An 18,348-nucleotide genomic window follows, 5' to 3' on the forward strand; every position below is an offset into this window, starting at 1 on the left:
CTCAGGATACCTAGTAAGAATAGTGTTAGGAGAATAAGATAAATGTATCCACAATAATGGACCTTCTTGCCAAAATACTCCTGTAGGAATATTTTTTGTTGGTAGTACAATAAATAATAAAGGCAAACTTATATCAATTCTATCCAAATGCATATTTTCCATATATGTTTCAATGATTTTTAATGCCTTTCTTGCTTCAGGCGTTAACATGCGGGGTGAATTTGGATCTGATGGACCTTTTAGGATATCAAATAAAGGTCACAACTCTCCTGTTGGTATGCCTAGATAAGGCCTTATCCAATTTATGTCTCCCAATAACTTTTGAAAGTCTTTAAGTGATTTGAGTTGATCTACCCATATTTGAATTTTTGGTGGATGGACCATGGTTGAGGATAATAGAACTCCTAAATAATTAATTGGAAGATTTAATTGTACTTTATCTATTGCTATCTCTAGATTATAATTTTTTAATAAATTTGTAGGTGTGGCATAACATTCTGGCAATGTGTTTTTATCTTTATGTGCCAATAATACATCATCCATATAGTGAAATATCTGTAGTTCAGGATTTTGATTTCTAAGTGGCTGGATTGCTTTGTTAACATAAATTTGACACTTAGTTGGACTGTTAGCCATCCCTTGAGGGAGTACTTTCCATTTATATCTCTGATCAGGACCTTCATGATTCAGTGCAGGGATAGTAAATGCAAAACGTGGACTATCCTCAGCATGAATTGGAATTGAAAAAAAAACAATCTTTAATATCTATAGCTAAAACATACCAGGTTTTTGGCAAAGCAGACAATTGGGGAATCCCTGATTGAGCAGGTCCCATAATAACCATCTCATTATTAATGGCTCTTAAATCTTGCAATAATCTCCATTTACCAGATTTCTTTTTAATGACAAAAATGGGAGTATTATGGAAAGATACGGAAGGTTGTATATCTCCTTCCGCTAATTGTTGTTTGACCAGGTCATGGGCTACTTGTATCTTTTCTTTAGTCAGGGGCCACTGAGGAACCCACATTGGTCTTTCTGATTTCCAAGTGATTTTGATTGTCTCAGTGGCCCTTTCTGAAAACCCAATCCATGTCTATTTATTCCTTGATCTATTTGAATTGGTGCTGTTATACCTTGTTCTTGTTCTCTTAATCTTTTTTCTTTCCTAAAGCCTTGTCTAGCCCTAGTAGTGGGCGCATTAGGAGTGATGCTATTTGTTAATGTCAAACCTAATTGATCTAGGACATCTCGTCCCCATAAATTTATAGGAAGATGATCCAATACATATGGCTGTATAGTTCCTTCACATCCTTCAGGATCCTTCCAATCTAATACCATTGCACTTCTATGGGGATTAGTTGCTACTCCTAGGCCTCGAAGCATTTGAGTGGCTTGTTGTAATGGCCAATATTTTGGCCATTCTTGACGAGATATGATGCTAAGGTCAGCTCCTGTGTCCAGTAGCCCATTAAATTCATGTCCTTGAATATTTAGTTTTAGCATTGGGCGAGAATCTAAATTTAAAGACAGCATAGCCCAATCCACACCTGTGGAGCCTAATTCCCTGGAACCTCTTTCTATAGTATGACTGGAAAATTTATCATGCAGGCTGGGTATTATTAATAACTGTGCTATTCTATCTCCTGGTGAAATTACTGATATACCTCTTGGAGAACTAGCTATAATTTTTATTTCACCTTCATAATCGGGATCAATTACCCCAGGACTTATCATAAGTCCTTTTAGTGTAGAAGAACTACGTCCCAATAATAAGCCTACTGTTCCTTGGGGAAGAGGTCCTTTTACTCCTGTGGGAATGATTTGAACTCCCATCTCTGGAGTTAGTACTGCTCTGGCGGAGGCACAGATGTGCAACCCTGCACTCCCTCTAGTTTGTCTGATGAGGGATTTTTTTTTAATTAATTTTTATTGTAGGTTGTTCAAAACATTACATAGTTCTTGATATATCATATTTCACACTTTGATTCAAGTGGGATATGAGCTCCCATTTTACCCCATATACAGATTGCAGAATCACATCAGTTGCAGAACCATTGATTTACATATTGCCATTCTGGTGTCTGTTGTATTCTGCTGCCTTTCCTATCCTCTACTATCCCCCCTCCCCCTCCCTTCCCCTCTTCTCTCTTCTCTCTCTACCCCCTCTACTGTAATTCATTTCTCCCCCCTTATATTTTTCCTCCTTTCCCCTCACTTCCTCTTGTATGTAATTTTGTATACCCCTGAGGGTCTCCTTCCATTTCCATGAAATTTCCCTTCTCTTTCCTTTTCCCTCCCATCTCTCACCCCTGTTTAATGTTAATCTTCTTCTCATGCTCTTCGTCCCTACTCTGTTCTTAGTTACTCTCCTTATATCAAAGAAGACATTTGGCATTTGTTTTTAAGGGATTGGCTAGCTTCACTTAGCATAATCTGCTCTAATGCCATCCATTTCCCTCCAAATTCTATGATTTTGTCATTTCTTAATGCAGAGTAATACTCCATTGTGTATAAATGCCACATTTTTTTTTTATCCATTCGTCTATTGAAGGGCATCTAGGTTGGTTCCACAGTCTTGCTATTGTGAATTGTGCTGCTATGAACATGGATGTAGCAGTGTCCCTATAGTGTGCTCTTTTTAGGTCTTTAGGGAATAAACCGAGTAGGGGAATAGCTGGATCAAATGGTGGTTCCATTCCGAGCTTTCCAAGAAATCTCCATACTGCTTTCCAAATTGGCCGCACCAATTTGCAGTCCCACCAGCAATGTACAAGAGTACCCTTTTCCCCACATCCTCGCCAGCACTTGTTGCTGTTTGACTTCCTAATGGCTGCCAATCTTACTGGAGTGAGATGGTATCTTAGGGTGGTTTTGATTTGCATTTCTCTGACTGCTAGAGATGGTGAGTATTTTTTCATATACTTGTTGATTGATTGTATGTCCTCCTCTGAGAAATTTCTGTTCAGGTCCTTGGCCCATTTGTTGATTGGGTTATTCGTTATCTCATTGTCTAATTTTTTTAGTTCTTTGTATATTCTGGATATTAGGGCTCTGTCTGAAGTGTGAGGAGTAAAGATTTGTTCCCAGGACGTAGGCTCCCTATTTACCTCTCTTATTGTTTCTTTTGCTGAGAAAAAACTTTTTAGTTTGAGTAAGTCCCATTTGTTGATTCTAGTTATTAACCGTTGTGCCATGGGTGTCCTATTGAGGAATTTGGAGCCCGACCCCACAGTATGTAGATCATAGCCAACTTTTTCTTCTATCAAACGCCATGTCTCTGATTTGATATCAAGTTCCTTGATCCACTTTGAGTTAACTTTTGTGCATGGCGAGAGAAAGGGATTTAGTTTCATTTTGTTGCAAATGGATTTCCAGTTTTCCCAACACCATTTGTTGAAGATGCTATCCTTCTTCCATTGCATGCTTTTAGCCCCTTTATCAAATATAAGATAGTTGTAGTTTTGTGGATTGGTTTCTGTGTCCTCTATTCTGTACCATTGGTCCACCCGCCTGTTTTGGTACCAGTACCATGCTGTTTTTGTTACTATTGCTCTGTAGTATAGTTTGAAGTCTGGTATAGCTATACCGCCTGATTCACACTTCCTGCTTAGCATTGTTTTTGCTATTCTGGGTCTTTTATTTTTCCATATGAATTTCATGATTGCTTTCTCTATTTCTACAAGAAATGCCGTTGGGATTTTGATTGGCATTGCATTAAACCTATAGAGAACTTTTGGTAATATCGCCATTTTGATGATGTTACTTCTACCTATCCATGAACAGGGTATATTTTTCCATCTTCTAAGATCTTCTTCTATTTCTTTCTTTAGTGTTCTGTAGTTTTCATTGTATAAGTCTTTCACCTCTTTTGTTAGGTTGATTCCCAAGTATTTTATTTTTTTTGAGGATATTGTGAATGGGGTGGTTGTCTTCATTTCCATTTCAGAGGATTTGTCGCTGATATACAGGAATGCCTTTGATTTATGCGTGTTGATTTTATATCCTGCCACCTTGCTGAATTCATTTATTAGCTCTAATAGTTTCTTTGTAGACCCTTTTGGGTCTGCTAGGTATAGAATCATGTCATCTGCAAATAGTGATAATTTGAGTTCTTCTTTTCCTATTTTTATGCCTTTAATTTCTTTCGTCTGTCTAATTGCTCTGGCTAGTGATTCGAGAACTATGTTGAACAGAAGTGGTGAGAGAGGGCATCCCTGTCTTGTTCCAGATTTTAGAGGGAATGACTTCAGTTTTTCTCCATTCAGAATGATGCTAGCCTGAGGCTTAGCATAGATTGCTTTTACAATATTGAGGTATGTTCCTGTTATCCCTAGTTTTTCTAGAGTTTTGAACATAAAGGGATGCTGTACTTTGTTGAATGCTTTTTCCGCATCTATCGAGATGATTATATGGTTCTTATTTTTAAGCCTATTGATGTGGTGAATAACATTTATTGATTTCCGTATATTGAACCAACCTTGCATCCCAGGGATAAATCCTACCTGATCATGGTGCACAATTTTTTTGATATGTTTTTGTATCCGGTTCGCCAGAAGTTTATTGAGGATTTTTGCATCTAGGTTCATTAGAGATATTGGTCTGTAGTTTTCTTTTTTTGAAGTGTCTTTGTCTGGTTTAGGAATCAGGGTGATGTTGGCCTCATAGAATGAATTTGGAAGCTCTCCCTCTTTTTCTATTTCCTGAAATAGCTTGAAAAGTATTGGTATTAGTTCCTCTTTAAAGGTTTTGTAAAACTCTGCTGTATACCCATCCGGTCCTGGGCTTTTCTTAGTTGGTAGTCTTTTGATGGTATCTTCTATTTCCTCAATTGATATTGGTCTGTTTAGGTTGTCAATATCCTCCTGACTCAATCTGGGCAAATCATATGACTTAAGAAATTTATCGATGCCTTCACTATCTTCTATTTTGTTGGAGTATAAGAATTCAAAATAATTTCTGATAATCTTCTGTATTTCTGAAGTGTCTGTTGTGATATTGCCTTTTTCATCTCGTATGCTGGTAATTTGAGTTCTCTCTCTTCTTCTCTTCGTTAGCGTGGCTAAGGGTCTGTTGATTTTATTTATTTTTTCAAAGAACCAACTTTTAGTTTTGTCAATTTTTTCAATTGTTTCTTTCGTTTCGATTTCATTAATTTCAGCTCTGATTTTAATTATTTCTTGTCTTCTACTTCTTTTGCTGTTGTTTTGCTCTTCTTTTTCTAGGATTTTGAGTTGAAGTATTAGATCATTTATTTGTTGGTTTTTTCTTTTTTTAAGGAATGAACTCCAAGCAATAAATTTTCCTCTTAGAACTGCTTTCAATGTGTCCCAAAGATTCCGAAATGTTGTGTCTGTGTTTTCATTTATCTCTAAGAATTTTTTAATTTCCTCCTTGATGTCTTCTATAACCCATTGATCATTCAGTAACCTATTGTTCATTCTCCAAGTGATGCATGATTTTTCCTTACTTCTTTTATCGTTAATTTTCAATTTCATTCCATTATGATCAGATAAAATGCATGGTATTATCTCTACTCCTTTATATTGTCTAAGAGTTGCCCTGTGACATAATATATGATCTATTTTTCAGAAGGATCCATGTGCTGCTGAGAAAAAAGTGTAACTGCTTGATGTTGGGTGGTATATTCTATATATGCCAATTAAGTCTAGGTTATTAATTGTGTTATTGAGCTCTATAGTTTCCTTATTCAACTTTTGTTTGGAAGATCTGTCCAGTGGTGAGAGAGGTGTGTTGAAGTCTCCCATGATTATTGTATGGTGGTCTATTAGACTCTTGAACTTAAGAAGAGTTTGTTTGATGAACATAGCTGTACCATTGTTTGGGGCATATATATTTATGATTGTTATGTCTTGTTGGTGTATGGTTCCCTTGAGAAGTATGTAGTGTCCCTCTTCATCCCTTTTGATTAACTTTGGCTTGAAATCTATTTTATTTGATATGAGTATGGACACTCCTGCTTGTTTCCGAAGTCCATATGAGTGATATGATTTTTCCCAACCTTTCACCTTCAGTCTATGTATGTCTTTTCCTAACAAATGCGTCTCCTGGAGGCAGCATATTGTTGGGTCTTGTTTTGTGATCCATTCTACTAGCCTGTGTCTCTTAATTGGTGAGTTTAAGCCATTAACATTTAGGGTTATTATTGAGATATGGGTTGTTCTTCCAGCCATATTTGTTTATTTATGTTACTAAACATGGTTTGTTTTCCTCTTTGATTATTCCCCCCCCCTTTACTGTACTACCTCCCGCTGTTGGTTTTCATTGATATTTTCCATTTCCTCTTCCTGTAATATTTTGCCGAGGATGTTTTGAAGAGATGGTTTTCTAGCTGCAAATTCTTTTAACTTTTGTTTATCATGGAAGGTTTTAATTTCGTCTTCCATCCTGAAGCTTAATTTCGCGGGATACACAATTCTTGGTTGGAACCCATTTTCTTTCAGTGTATGAAATATGTTATTCCAGAAAGATCAGCTGTTATCCTGATTGGTTTACCCCTAAATGTAATCTGCTTCCTTTCTCTTGTAGCTTTTAAAATTCTCTCCTTATTCTGTATGTTGGGCATCTTCATTATAATGTGTCTAGGTGTGGATCTCTTATGATTTTGCACATTCGGCGTCCTGTAGGCTTCTAGGATTTGGGATTCTGTCTCATTCTTCAAGTCTGGGAAGTTTTCTCGTATTATTTCGTTGAATAGATTGCTCATTCCTTTGGTTTGGACCTCAATACCTTCCTGTATCCCAATGACTCTTAAGTTTGGTCTCTTTATATTATCCCATATTTCTTGAATGTTCTGTTCATGGTTTCTTAACAGCTTTGCTGAGCTGTCTATGTTCTTCTCCAGTTGAAATACTTTGTCTTCATTGTCTGATGTTCTATCTTCTAAGTGTTCTACTCTGCTGGTAGTATTCTCAATTGAGTTTTTAAGTTGGTTTATTGTTTCCTGCATTTCCAGGATTTCTGTTTGTTTGTTTTTTATAACCTCTATCTCCCTGTATAGTTGATCTTTTGCTTCTTGGATTTGTTTATGTAATTCATTGTCGAAGTGGTCGAAGTGGTCTTTCATTGTCTGATTTTGCTGTCTAATGTCTTCCTTGAGACTCCAGATCATCTGAAGCATGTATATCCTGGAATTCTTTATCTGACATTCCATCTGCTGCAGATATTACCTCTTCTAAAGTTGAATTGACCTGCATTGCTTGTGGTCCTTTCTTTCCTTGTCTTTTCATACTGATCGCGTTTCTTTCTGCTTGGTGAAACTGTTGTTATTGATTTTTCCCCCTATATATTATATTGCTCTTGTATAGCTGCAACGTCTCCCTTGCAGGCTTTGGCGGTGGTTCTGCCCCTCCTTCAATTGAGGCAATGTGCCTACCACGCCGGGAGGCCGCTGTGCCTGTACTTTCGATGGGCCTGTTCTTTTGGTGGTCACAGGTCCGCCTACCTTGCAGGCGTGAGCAGTGGCTTTGCCCCTCCTCTGGCCACTAGGCCTGTTCTGTCTGTCGGTTGCAGGTCTGTCTACCTAAAAGGCGCTGGTGGCGGCTCTGCCCCTCCCCCAACCGGGGTGATGTATCTGGCGGGTCACTGGGCCTGTTTTGTCGGTGGTCACGGTTCCACCTACCTTGCACGCGCGTGGAGCAGCTGTGTCCCTCCGAGAGTTGCTGGGCCTGACCTGCCGGTGGGTGGCAAGTGCGCCTACCTTGCAGGCCCGGGGGTGGCTCTGCCGCTCCGCGGTTGCTGGGCCTGATCTGCTGGTGATTCGCAGGTCTGCCTAACTTGCAGGCGCCCGGCGGCTCTGCCCCTCCCCCAACCGGGGCGGGGCGATGTGTCTGGCTGACCGCTGGGCCTGTTCTGTTGGTGGTCAGGGTTCTGCCTACCTAGCAGGCACGTGGGGCAGCTGTGCCCCTCCGCAGGTTTTTGGGCCTGACCTGCCGATAGGTCGCAGGTCTGCCTACCTTGTAGGCTCGGGGGGGGTGGCTCTGCCGCTCTGTGGATTGCTGTGCCTGTTCTGCTGGTGGGTAGTGGGTCCGCCTACCTTGCAGGCACTCGGCGGCTCTGCCCCTCCCCCAACCGGAGCGATGTGTCTGGCGGTCCACTGGGCCTGTTTTGTCGGTGTTCACAGTTCCGCCTACCTTGCACACGCGTGGAGCAGCTGTTTCATTAGTGCCTGGGCACACTCTCCTTGTCTGCCTCCCTCAGGCCCTAAGTTTGTAGAGCTTGGGGCTGAGAACCCCCAGCCAATTTGCTTACCTTCTGGTAGCCACGCCCCCGTATCTGGTGCAAGAGACCTCAGTTGTCAGCACTGGTGGGAGCGGTAGCTGGGAGTCCCGCGCCGCGCAGCTCCCGCAGGCTCCTGCGCCAGCGCTGCCTCCGGGGTTTCTTGACTACCACGCCGGCAGGTCGCTGGACCTGTTCCGGGCGCGAGCGGCGGCTCTGTTCGGCCCCCGCTCTAGCCGGGGCGATGCAACACCACGCCGGCGGGTCGCTGGGCCTGTTCCGGGCTCCGGCGGCGGCTCTGCTCCGCCCCTCTGGCCTCCACAGTATTCAGCAGGACCCGGACCGAGAAACAGTTTCCGCGGGTTCTTTATCCCTGGGCCAGAGCAGTTCCGGGGGCCAGAATTCGGCCTCTCCGGACTTGGTGCATGCTCCGACGGGAGCAGGCTCCAAGAAGCAGTTTCCGCGGGTTCTATAGCCCTGGGCCAGAGCAGCTCTGGGAGCCGGAACTCCGCCACTCCGGGCTCGGTGCGTGTTCTGATAGGAGCAGGTTCCAAGAAGTAGTTTCCGTGGGTTATTTAGCACTAAGTCTGAGCAATTTGTCTGCGAGACGCAGACAATTGTCAGCCTGAAATTACCTGTTCTATAGCTGAAAGAGCTTCAATCAGTGGAAAACAAGGATGGTGACGTCAGCTCTCCAAGATGGTGGCCGCTGGCTTCCTCCGTGGTCTGACTGGTGTGGAGAACTGAACTGGACCGTTTCCTTCCCCCGTCTCCAACCCAGAATTCAGCTCCGAGCTCAGCAAATGCCTAGCTGGCAGGAGCCCGCAGAATCAGCATCGCTGTATCTCTGCGCCACCAGCCTGTCGTTTCCCAGCGCGCGCCGCAGACTCCAGCCGCAGGGTGATCTGCCGAACAAGCAGCGCTCCATACGGACAGATCGCTCGCGTTTAAGCCCCTGAAGCTGATCCTCGTGCGATGAAAATCCTTCCACTAGGTTTTGGAGCACCCCAATTTTGCTGGAAATTCCTAACAAGATAGCTTTTAGCCGTTCTAACTCGTCATTTTCCCTCACAGTGACGCAGTACACGGAGTTACTGCACTCCCTTCGTGGCCATCTTGCCTCCCCCCCATCTTATCCTGATGAGGGATTTAATGGACAATGTGTCCTGGGCACTACCCTGATGGTGTTGCTGGGTTCCTCCATTGCCCCGTATATTTGTGGTTATGGGCCCTGGAGCATTGGGCCCTCCATTCCGTTTTTTTGGCAATGGAGCCTGATGCCTTTCTCCATGATATTGTGGGTAAACACTTGGTCCTTGTCTGTTTTTTGATAACGGAATACCCTCTATGGTGGTTTGAGAACGGCATTCATAAGCCCAATGTCTCCCTCTACGGCATCGTGGGCAAATACCCGGTATTCTATTCCTTTGATACCTAGCTTTGTTAAACCCTCCTCCTATGGGGCAACTCCTTTTAAAATGTCCTGTTTGTTCACAATTGTAGCATGTTTTTGGCCTGTCATCTAAAGCCTGTTGTAGTGCAGCTGCCAAGACTTGCCCTTGTTCATTAATGTCTCTACATAATTTAATATATGTGTTTAAATCTTCATGTCTCCATGGTCTAATGACCTCTCTGCAGCAACGATTTGCTTGGTCATAAGCCAGTTGTTTTATAAATGGCATTGCTTGTTCTCTATCCCCCAAAATTTTGGAAGCCGTTTGAATAAGCCTATCTACAAAATCAGCGTAAGGTTCATTAGTTCCTTGTATTACCTTAGGTAATTGTCCTTGTAAATCTCCATGCCCCTGTAAAGTTTTCCATGCCCTAACTGCATCTACAGCAATTTGTGCATATACGACAGGATCATATTCAATTTGTTGCCGTTGACCCTCATAAGGTCCTTTTTTTTTTTTAAAGGGTGACATAGAGTAGATCTTTTATTTATTTATTTATTTATTTATTTTAAGTGAGAGAGAGAGAGAGAGAGAGAGAGAGAGAGAATTTTTTAATATTTATTTTTCAGTTGTTCGGCAGGCACAACATCTTTGTTTGCATGTGGTGCTGAGGATTGAACCCGGGCCGCACGCATGCCAGGCGAGCGCGCTACCACTTGAGCCACATCCCCAGCCCCATAAGGTCCTTTTCCTAACAACATATCTAGATTTCTTTGAGGGTAACCGGCTTCTGCATTTTGCCTAGCTGTCTCCATGCAAAATCCCTTATTGGCAACCTTCCGTAACAAATATTGTCCTCCATTTAGCACAGATCAACACATGTTAGCCCAATCTGCTGGAGTCATGTCCAAGTTGGTAATGGATTCGACCATGCTTACAGTGAAGGGTGCTTGCGGGCCATAGGTTGTTACAGCCTCCTTGAATTGCTTCACTGTTTTGAAATCTAAAGCACAGTGAATTCGTTGCCCTCCTGCCTCCTCAAGTACAGGGCATGCTAATCTTTGAGGTCTTGCCTCAGGATTCCGTCCATCAACTACGGGGGTTGAGGGCCACTCAGCTGTAGATGGAGCTGTTAGTTGAATTACACCCTCTGGTGATAGATCGGAGTTAGTAGCAGCCTCCTGTTGTAGCTCCCCCCTGATGGTTGTTTGTCCTTTAAGCTTTCTTCCTTTAAATTTTCTTCTGATGACCTTCTCTTTTATTTGACCTAACATGTTTTCTACCATAGTCTGGACCTCTAACAATTTACTGAACAGTCTTTCGGTTTCTTTTTTCTAATTTCTAATCTACTGTAAAGGTAACGCAACCCAATTAGATACATAAAACAAAACCGAAACAGAATGAAACAAAAATGGAACAAAAAATCGTTGTATCAATTTTCTCTTTCTCATGCATCATACTACTTGGCTATGGCTCTTAGCAATTATTAATCAGACTGCCACAGATTTTTGACCTCCTAGCCACACAACAGACCAGATGCGAATGGCTAACTATCAAAACCACTTGGCATTAGATTACCTACTGGCTGAGGAAAAAGAAATATATGGAGAGTTCAAAAGCTCAGATTGTTGCATCCAAATGGATGACAATAGACAAACAGTTAAGAATATAGCCATAAACACAAGAGAACTAGCACATGTGCTAGTTCATACTTAGAAGGGCATTAAAGTTTGGGTCCCAAACATGCTTTTGGGAGACGTTTTTCAACTCTTGGTAGATTTAAAAGCTTAACCGGTGTAGTGGGTATTCTGCTGTTAACCTATTTATTGCTCCCATGTTTGGCTCCACTGTGCATTAAAACTATTGGGTCCACTATAGAAGCTGCTGTTGAGGATGACAACAACTAAGGTTTTGACATTATATAAGGCTTTAAGCCAAGATGATGGTAATGATGCTTTTAAATTTAAAGGATTAAATTATGGAGAGCATCATTAAAGGGGGGAATTGAAGTGGCACCTCCTTTCTCCACTGAAAAATCTTAACTGGGCTTTTCCAGAAATCCTCACCATGGCTGATTTTGGACTGTCAGCCAAAGAGTCTCTGAAAAAGAGTTCAATGTAGATAAACTTCCTATTTTCATGTCACCCTGTTTACTTGGCCACTGGCCGAGAAGATACCAGCACTCCAGGTGCTGGACACACTTACCAGTTTTTCACAAACATATCCAGTATAGTACTTTGAAGAAATGTGCAAACAAGGCCTCTGGCCTTGAGCTGGGCTTCACAGAGATGTCTACATTTTTAAGATAAGTTACAAATGGGCTCCATGTAATAGCTCGCAGTGGGAGGAAAGAAAGGGGAGAAGAAGCTCTCCCCTTCTCAGGTGTTGTCCTTGAAGAGTTAACTTGCCCAGAACAGTGAAAGAAAAAGCTGCTTTTATGTGAACTTCTGCAGACTGTGAACTTCTGAGCCCCTCCCCTTATATGCTGGGTATAAAACTCTGAAACTACCTGAACTTGGGGTTCAGGGGATTAATTGATTACAGCAAAAGCTGTGCCCTCTGAACCTGGCTGCAGCCAAATAAAACTGTTTCCTGCTATCTTCGGTGCCTTGCCTCATTTGTCCCTACAACACCTCATTTTCTTAAACTAAACTCTCCTTTATTCTTTGTTTATATAAATTTTCAACCAAAAGTATGACAGATATCTTGTGACACACTTTTATATATTTAAAAGCACATAAAAACAGCAACAGAACCCAACCATATTAAGTGCTGAAGGCATCAAGTCTCAGATTTTCTCATGTCATTGAAATTAAACTCTCTTGTCCAATAAAACGATCTTATTCTCTGCGCTGGCCAAGTGAGAAAAGTTGCTATTGTGAGAGCCACAAAAACACATGTTTCCTTCAATACTTTGACCTGAGAACAGTCATAGCATTTTATAAATAATTCATGCTATAAAAAAAGCCAAACCAAAACAACACACACACAAACAAACAAACAAACAAACAAAAAGCAACACAATGTCATCACAGGAAACCTTCACTCACCTTCTTCCACCCAAAGCTATCGCCTGCTATGCTTCAGGTGGATGGTATTTATTGCTTTTTTGGCCTTTTAACCAGAATCCTACCTGAATATCTTTCCAAAGATTGGGTCAGAGTCTGTGAGAGTGAGCTTATCTTGAGTTATGGGCCTTAGGGAGAGTCCTGGTCTTTGGAGTTTGAATAGAACTAGGGCAGAGGGACTCTGGTATCTCGAGGAGATATTGCAATTGCCTTTCTCCAGCCAAGTACAGGTTTTGTAACTCTTTGTAGCCAATGACCCAATCACTGCTAGCCCCAACTCAGATCAACCCACTGTTTTCTATTCTTGCTTTTGAAACAGTCTGGGTGAGAGCCAAGGTGTCCCATGGCCAAGTCACTCTATACGGCCTCTGCTAGTGAGAGGAGCCCTCCAGTCCGCCCTGAGTGGCCTCATGAAATCCGCACTTGGGGTGGAATGGCCTGGAAATGCGATTGCTGTGGAACTCAGAGGAGGGAATTGAAATGTGATATTGATTGGGAAGCTTATCTTAAAAAAAAAAAAAATCCCTGATCTGGCTTGATCCTTGTCTAAGAAGTCCTCTTATTTCAATTGGAACTCATCTGACTGGTAAATATGAGCTCTGGCTTAGAGAGGACAGGAATGAGGAGAAGTAGACCATTATAATGGGGTAAATGATTTGAATCCGTTACACATTTTCATCATCATTATTATTATTTCTCTCAAATAAACTCTAATAAGTTGCTAGATATGTCACAAGCTGCTGCTGGGATACAGCCCTTTCACAGACCACAGATCCCTCAATATAATTTTTTTTTTTCTGGTGAAAAACAAGAGACTAATTCTAGACCTGCCCACCATACCCCACAACAACCATGCTGGGGATTGAACCTAGGGCCTCACCATGCCTAGCTACACCCCCAGAGCCTGCTAGAATCTGACATGTCTCCCAAAGCTAGACCATGAGCAATAAATAGTTGGCTTCTCCCACACTCTAATCTGACTCACTTTCTGGAAGAATTTGGAGAGGTGAGCCCTAATGTCACACCACTTTCTTTCTTTGATTCTTTTTTTTTTTTTTTAAAGAGAGAGAAAGAAGAGAGAGAGAAATTTTTAATATTTATTTTTCAGTTTTCGGTGGACACAACATCTTTATTTTATTTTTATGTGGTGCTGAGGATTGAACCCAGCACCCTGCGCATGCCAGGCAAGCGTGTTACCGCTTGAGCCACATCCCCAGCCATGTCACACCACTTTCTAAGGCCAAGGATCGGATGAGGCAGGGAAACAGGCTTCTTGAAGGAGAGAGAATAAACCTGGAGACTGGGGTCTGAGATCTTTTATTGCTTTCCCTGGAGGCATCTGGAAAATGTCTTCACTTGGGAGAAAATAGGTCAGTCCCTTCTCCTCACCGGGCTCTCTGCTTTAATGGTACCATTCTTACTTTCCTTTTTTTCTTTCTTTCTTTTTTTTTTTTTTTGGCAGTGGTCGAGGGGTACTGGGGATTGAACCCAGTGGTGCTTTACCATTGATTACAACTGAAGCCCTTTTTATTTTTATTAAAGTTTTAAGTTGCTGAGTTGGCCAGGTTGGCCTTGAACTTGTGATCCTCCTGCCTCAGCCTCCTAAGTAGCTGGGATCATTGGTCTGTGCCACTGCTCCCGGCTTCATAGTACCTGCTTTCATATTTTCACTATATGGGGTTGCTAGAGTTTGGATGCTGAATGGCTCCCAAACTCACGTGATAGTTGGCACTATCAGGAAGTGGTGGAATCTTTAAGGACCTCCTAGTGAAGTCCCTAAGTCACTGAGGGATGCCCTTGAAGGGGATTGTGGGACCCTGGCCTTGAGCTGAGCAGTTTGCTCTGCCACCCCACACTGCCACCAGAGTCCTAAAAGAAATAAGTCTGGCCCATCATGGACTGGAAACTCTAAAACCAAAGTACACCTTTCCTTATTTTATAAGTCAATCATTTCAGGTATTTGTCATAGTGGCAAGCAGCAGTTCTCCACAATGCCCCTCAGGCTGGCACCCCTCCCCCTCACTCATTTATCTCATTTGAAAAGACTTAAGTGCAATTTCTCACTTCAATTGTGTTAGGGGAAAAAAAAAACATTATTTTTCCAGTATGAAGTTGTTGATGTGTTCCCAAAAGATGCCACACACTGTGTTCTGAGTCATGAGTTTCCTGGAGCCTGGTGAAAGGTCAGCCTTGTGACCGAGGCTCTGTGATTATACCTTGGCAAATGCAGTTCTCCTTTTATTTACCCTGTGATTGATGTCTTAATCTTGAAGTTGGAACAGAATAACTTTTCCCTGAGATTCAGATCAATTTTTATTTTTCACCTTAATTTTTTTTTAATCAGTTCAACCAAACAGAATTGTTTCTCCTCCAATTGCTTTTTTTTCTAGGCTTTTCTTTTTTCTTTTTGTACCAGAGATTGAAAACAGTGGCACTTAACTATTGAGCCACATCTCCAGCCCTTTTTAAACTTTGAGACTAGGTCTTGCTAAGTTACTTAGGGCCTTGCTAAATTACTAAGGTTGGGGCTGGGGTTATGGCTCAGTAGTAGAGCATTCACCTAGCACATGTGAGGCCCTGGGTTCGATCCTCAGCACCACATAATAAAAAATCAACAAAATAAAGGTATTGTGTATAACTAAAATACATATATATATATATATATATATATATATATATATATTTAATTGCTAAGGTTGACTTTGAGGTTGGCTTCCTGTCTCAGGTTTCAGAGCTCCTGGGATTATAGTTGTGTGCCACCACGTCTGAATTTTTTCTACCTCTTAAACTATCTAGCTTTCCACCAGGTGCTGCATAAGTTCACAGTGTGGATCAGAAACACATCAGCAACTGCAGCCTAAGTCCCATTGCTGAAACTCAGGTGCCCAGGGCCTGGCATTCCTTCCAGCATTTTTTACTTGTTTTTTACCTGGTTTTCCTGCCTAGGAAGTATGCTGCCTATAGTGCCATGTCTGTACAACTGGCTCCTTTAAGTGTCCTCTACAATTTTTTTTTTTTTTTTTTTTTTTTGCACTGAGGATTTCACCCAGGGGTTCTTTACCATTGAGCTACATCCCCAGCCCTTTTTATTGTTTACTTTGAGGCAGGGTCTCACTAAATTACTGATGGTCTCACCAAGTTGCTGAGGCTGGCCTCAAACTTGTGATCCTCCTGTCTCAGCCTCCTGAGCTGCTGGGATTACAGGCATGTGCTGCTGTGTCTGGCTCTCCTCTACAATTTTGTGTGTTCCTCGTGAGGCTGTCAAACTTGACCTCATTGCTTTTCCATCCCCAGATAATAATGTGTGGAGATGGGTCAATCAGAGGCCTCCAGTCTCCCTAGCTATGGTGATTGTTTCAGGGATAAGTATAGACCCCATACCAGCCCAGTCAGAATTCTTCTTAGAGTTTTTTTTTTTTTTTTCCCTTAAAATAAAGTTTCCTAGAAAGATGGCCTTTGCCCATTAGGGCTGTAAGCTTGGAGAAAGTGAGACAGGGACAACTAATAGCCATCTTGCCCTTGGCAGCAGAGTTCCCCCCCACTCCCCCCCCCACCCGACACCATGCAGTGTGAACTAAGCAAATACAAGCAAAGTTCAGAGACAGTGTGGTGGGATCATTCTCAGCTCTTCAGTCCTTCCCTGTGTGTGTCTCTGTGTGTGTTTCTATCTTTATACCCTTTGCCATATGACTTTGTAGTGTCTGCCACTAAAGTAAATGGAATTCACATCCCTGCCCCTTAACTCTGGATTTGGCTTCATGACTTGGCTGATCAGTGTGATATGAAGATATACATATTTTTAGTTTTCATTCACAGTTCCTGCCTCATAGTACCTCCCCCAAGGGATGCCATAGAAAGGACACAGAACAGTCAAGTCTCTTCTCACTCCATGGGTCCTATCTCATACCCCGGAAGTAGGAATGCTGCACAGAGAGGCCAAGAAGAACCTGAACACACAGCTCTTGCTGGGTTTCCCCACCTGGGCTATGAGCATTCATGTCTCTGTAATAGAGGCTCCATGAAAACCCCCAAGTAAAGGGTTTTGAGAGCTTTCCAGATAGCTGAGTGTGTGGAGCTGCCTAGAGGGTGGAGCACTTGCATAGAGAATGAAAGATCGAAGCTCCTTCCCTCATCTCTTGCCCTGTTCATCTTTTCATCTGTATCCTTTGTAATATCCTTTACAATAGACTAATTGTTATGGTTTGGATGTGAGGTGCCCCCAAAATCTCACATGTGAGACAATGCAAGAAGAAATGATTGAGTTAGGAGAGCCTTAACTCAATCCATGAATTAGTCATTGGATGGGATTGAGTGATAACTGAAGGCAGGTAGGGTATGGCTGGAGTCGGTGGGCATTGGGGGCATGGCTTTGGGGTATATATTTGTATTTGGCAAGTGGACATCTCTTTCTGCTTCTGATCTTCATGTGAGCTGTTTCCCTCTGTCACATTCTTCTGCCATGATGTTCAACCTCACCTGGACCCCTGAGGATTGGAGCTTGCTGTCTATGGGTTGAGACCTCTGAAACTGTGAGCCCCCAAATAAACTTTTCCTCCTCTTCAGTTGTTCTGTTTGGGTCTTTAAGTCACAGCAGGGAAAAAGCTGACTAAAACACTAATAAATGTAAGCAAGTATTTCCCTAAGTTCTGAAAGCTGCTCAAGCAAATTAATCAAACCCAGGGGAGGGTTGTGAGAACCCCCATTTATAGCCTTTTCATCAGAAGCACAGGTAAAACAACCTGAGTCTTGTTGATTGGCATCTGAAGTGGTGGGGAGGCAATCTTGGGACTGAACCCTCAACCTCTGGGATCTCCAGGTGGATAATATCAGAACCAAACTGGATTAGAGGACACGCAGCTGGTACCTGCTGCAGAATTACTTGATGGGTTGGATGTGAGAGAAAATCCAATACACCTGGTGTCAGAAGTGGTCTGTACTGTGAGTAAACTATGGAAAGAACTAAGTTTGAGTTGTATCCTCAGAGCAGTGTACCAGTTCTTTTTTTGGTATTGGGGATTGAACCCAGGGGTGCTTTACCACTGAGTCCCAGCTCTTTTTCTTTTCTGAGGCAGTTTTTTGCTAAGTTGCTGAGGGCTTTGCTAAGTTGCTAAGGCTGACCTCAAACTTGTGATCCCCCTGCCTCAGGCGCCCAAATTGCTGGGATTACAGGTGTGCACCACTGTGCCTGGCCAGAGTACCAGTTTTAAGATGAGACCTTAAGAGTTTCCACTAACTATTTTGAACCTTCTATATTCTGCTGTGAAAAGAACTAGCTGGGCATGGTAGTTCATGCCTATAATCCCAATGAGTTACGAGGCTGAGGCTGGAGCAACTTAGTGAGACTCTGTATCAAAATAAACAATTTAAAGGGCTTGGGGATGCAGTTCGGTGATAAAGCACCCCTGTATTCAGTCCCTGATACAAAAACAAAACAAAACAACTACAACTAAAAAACATGCCCAAGTAGTTGCTCATCCTTCTGCCTGGTTTCAGGAGACAGACATTGAGCAGATCTGTAGCTAACCTGAAATCTGGAGGCCAGCTGAGCCCAGCCAAGCCCAAATGTTTGTCACTGTAGTGACAAATGTATATTTTAAAATTTAATCAATAATATAAACAACACAAATTGAAATTTTGAAGTTACTTGT

At 42.3% G+C, this 18,348-nt stretch overlaps 1 long non-coding RNA gene across 4 annotated transcripts in view; it reads right to left on the reverse strand.

Moving 5' to 3' along the window:
- LOC143397668 (uncharacterized) overlaps positions 1–12,890 on the reverse strand; it is an 83,190-nt gene extending 70,300 nt beyond the window's left edge. For all 4 annotated transcript variants that reach the window (XR_013091191.1, XR_013091192.1, XR_013091193.1 and 1 more), the window contains exon 1: positions 12,683–12,890. This is a non-coding gene — a long non-coding RNA (uncharacterized LOC143397668). The remainder of the gene's footprint in view (positions 1–12,682) is intronic.
- Between the last annotated feature and the right edge of the window lie 5,458 nt (positions 12,891–18,348).

The sequence above is a fragment of the Callospermophilus lateralis genome, chromosome 4, assembly GCF_048772815.1.
Source record: "Callospermophilus lateralis isolate mCalLat2 chromosome 4, mCalLat2.hap1, whole genome shotgun sequence".
Lineage (NCBI taxonomy): Eukaryota > Metazoa > Chordata > Mammalia > Rodentia > Sciuridae > Callospermophilus > Callospermophilus lateralis.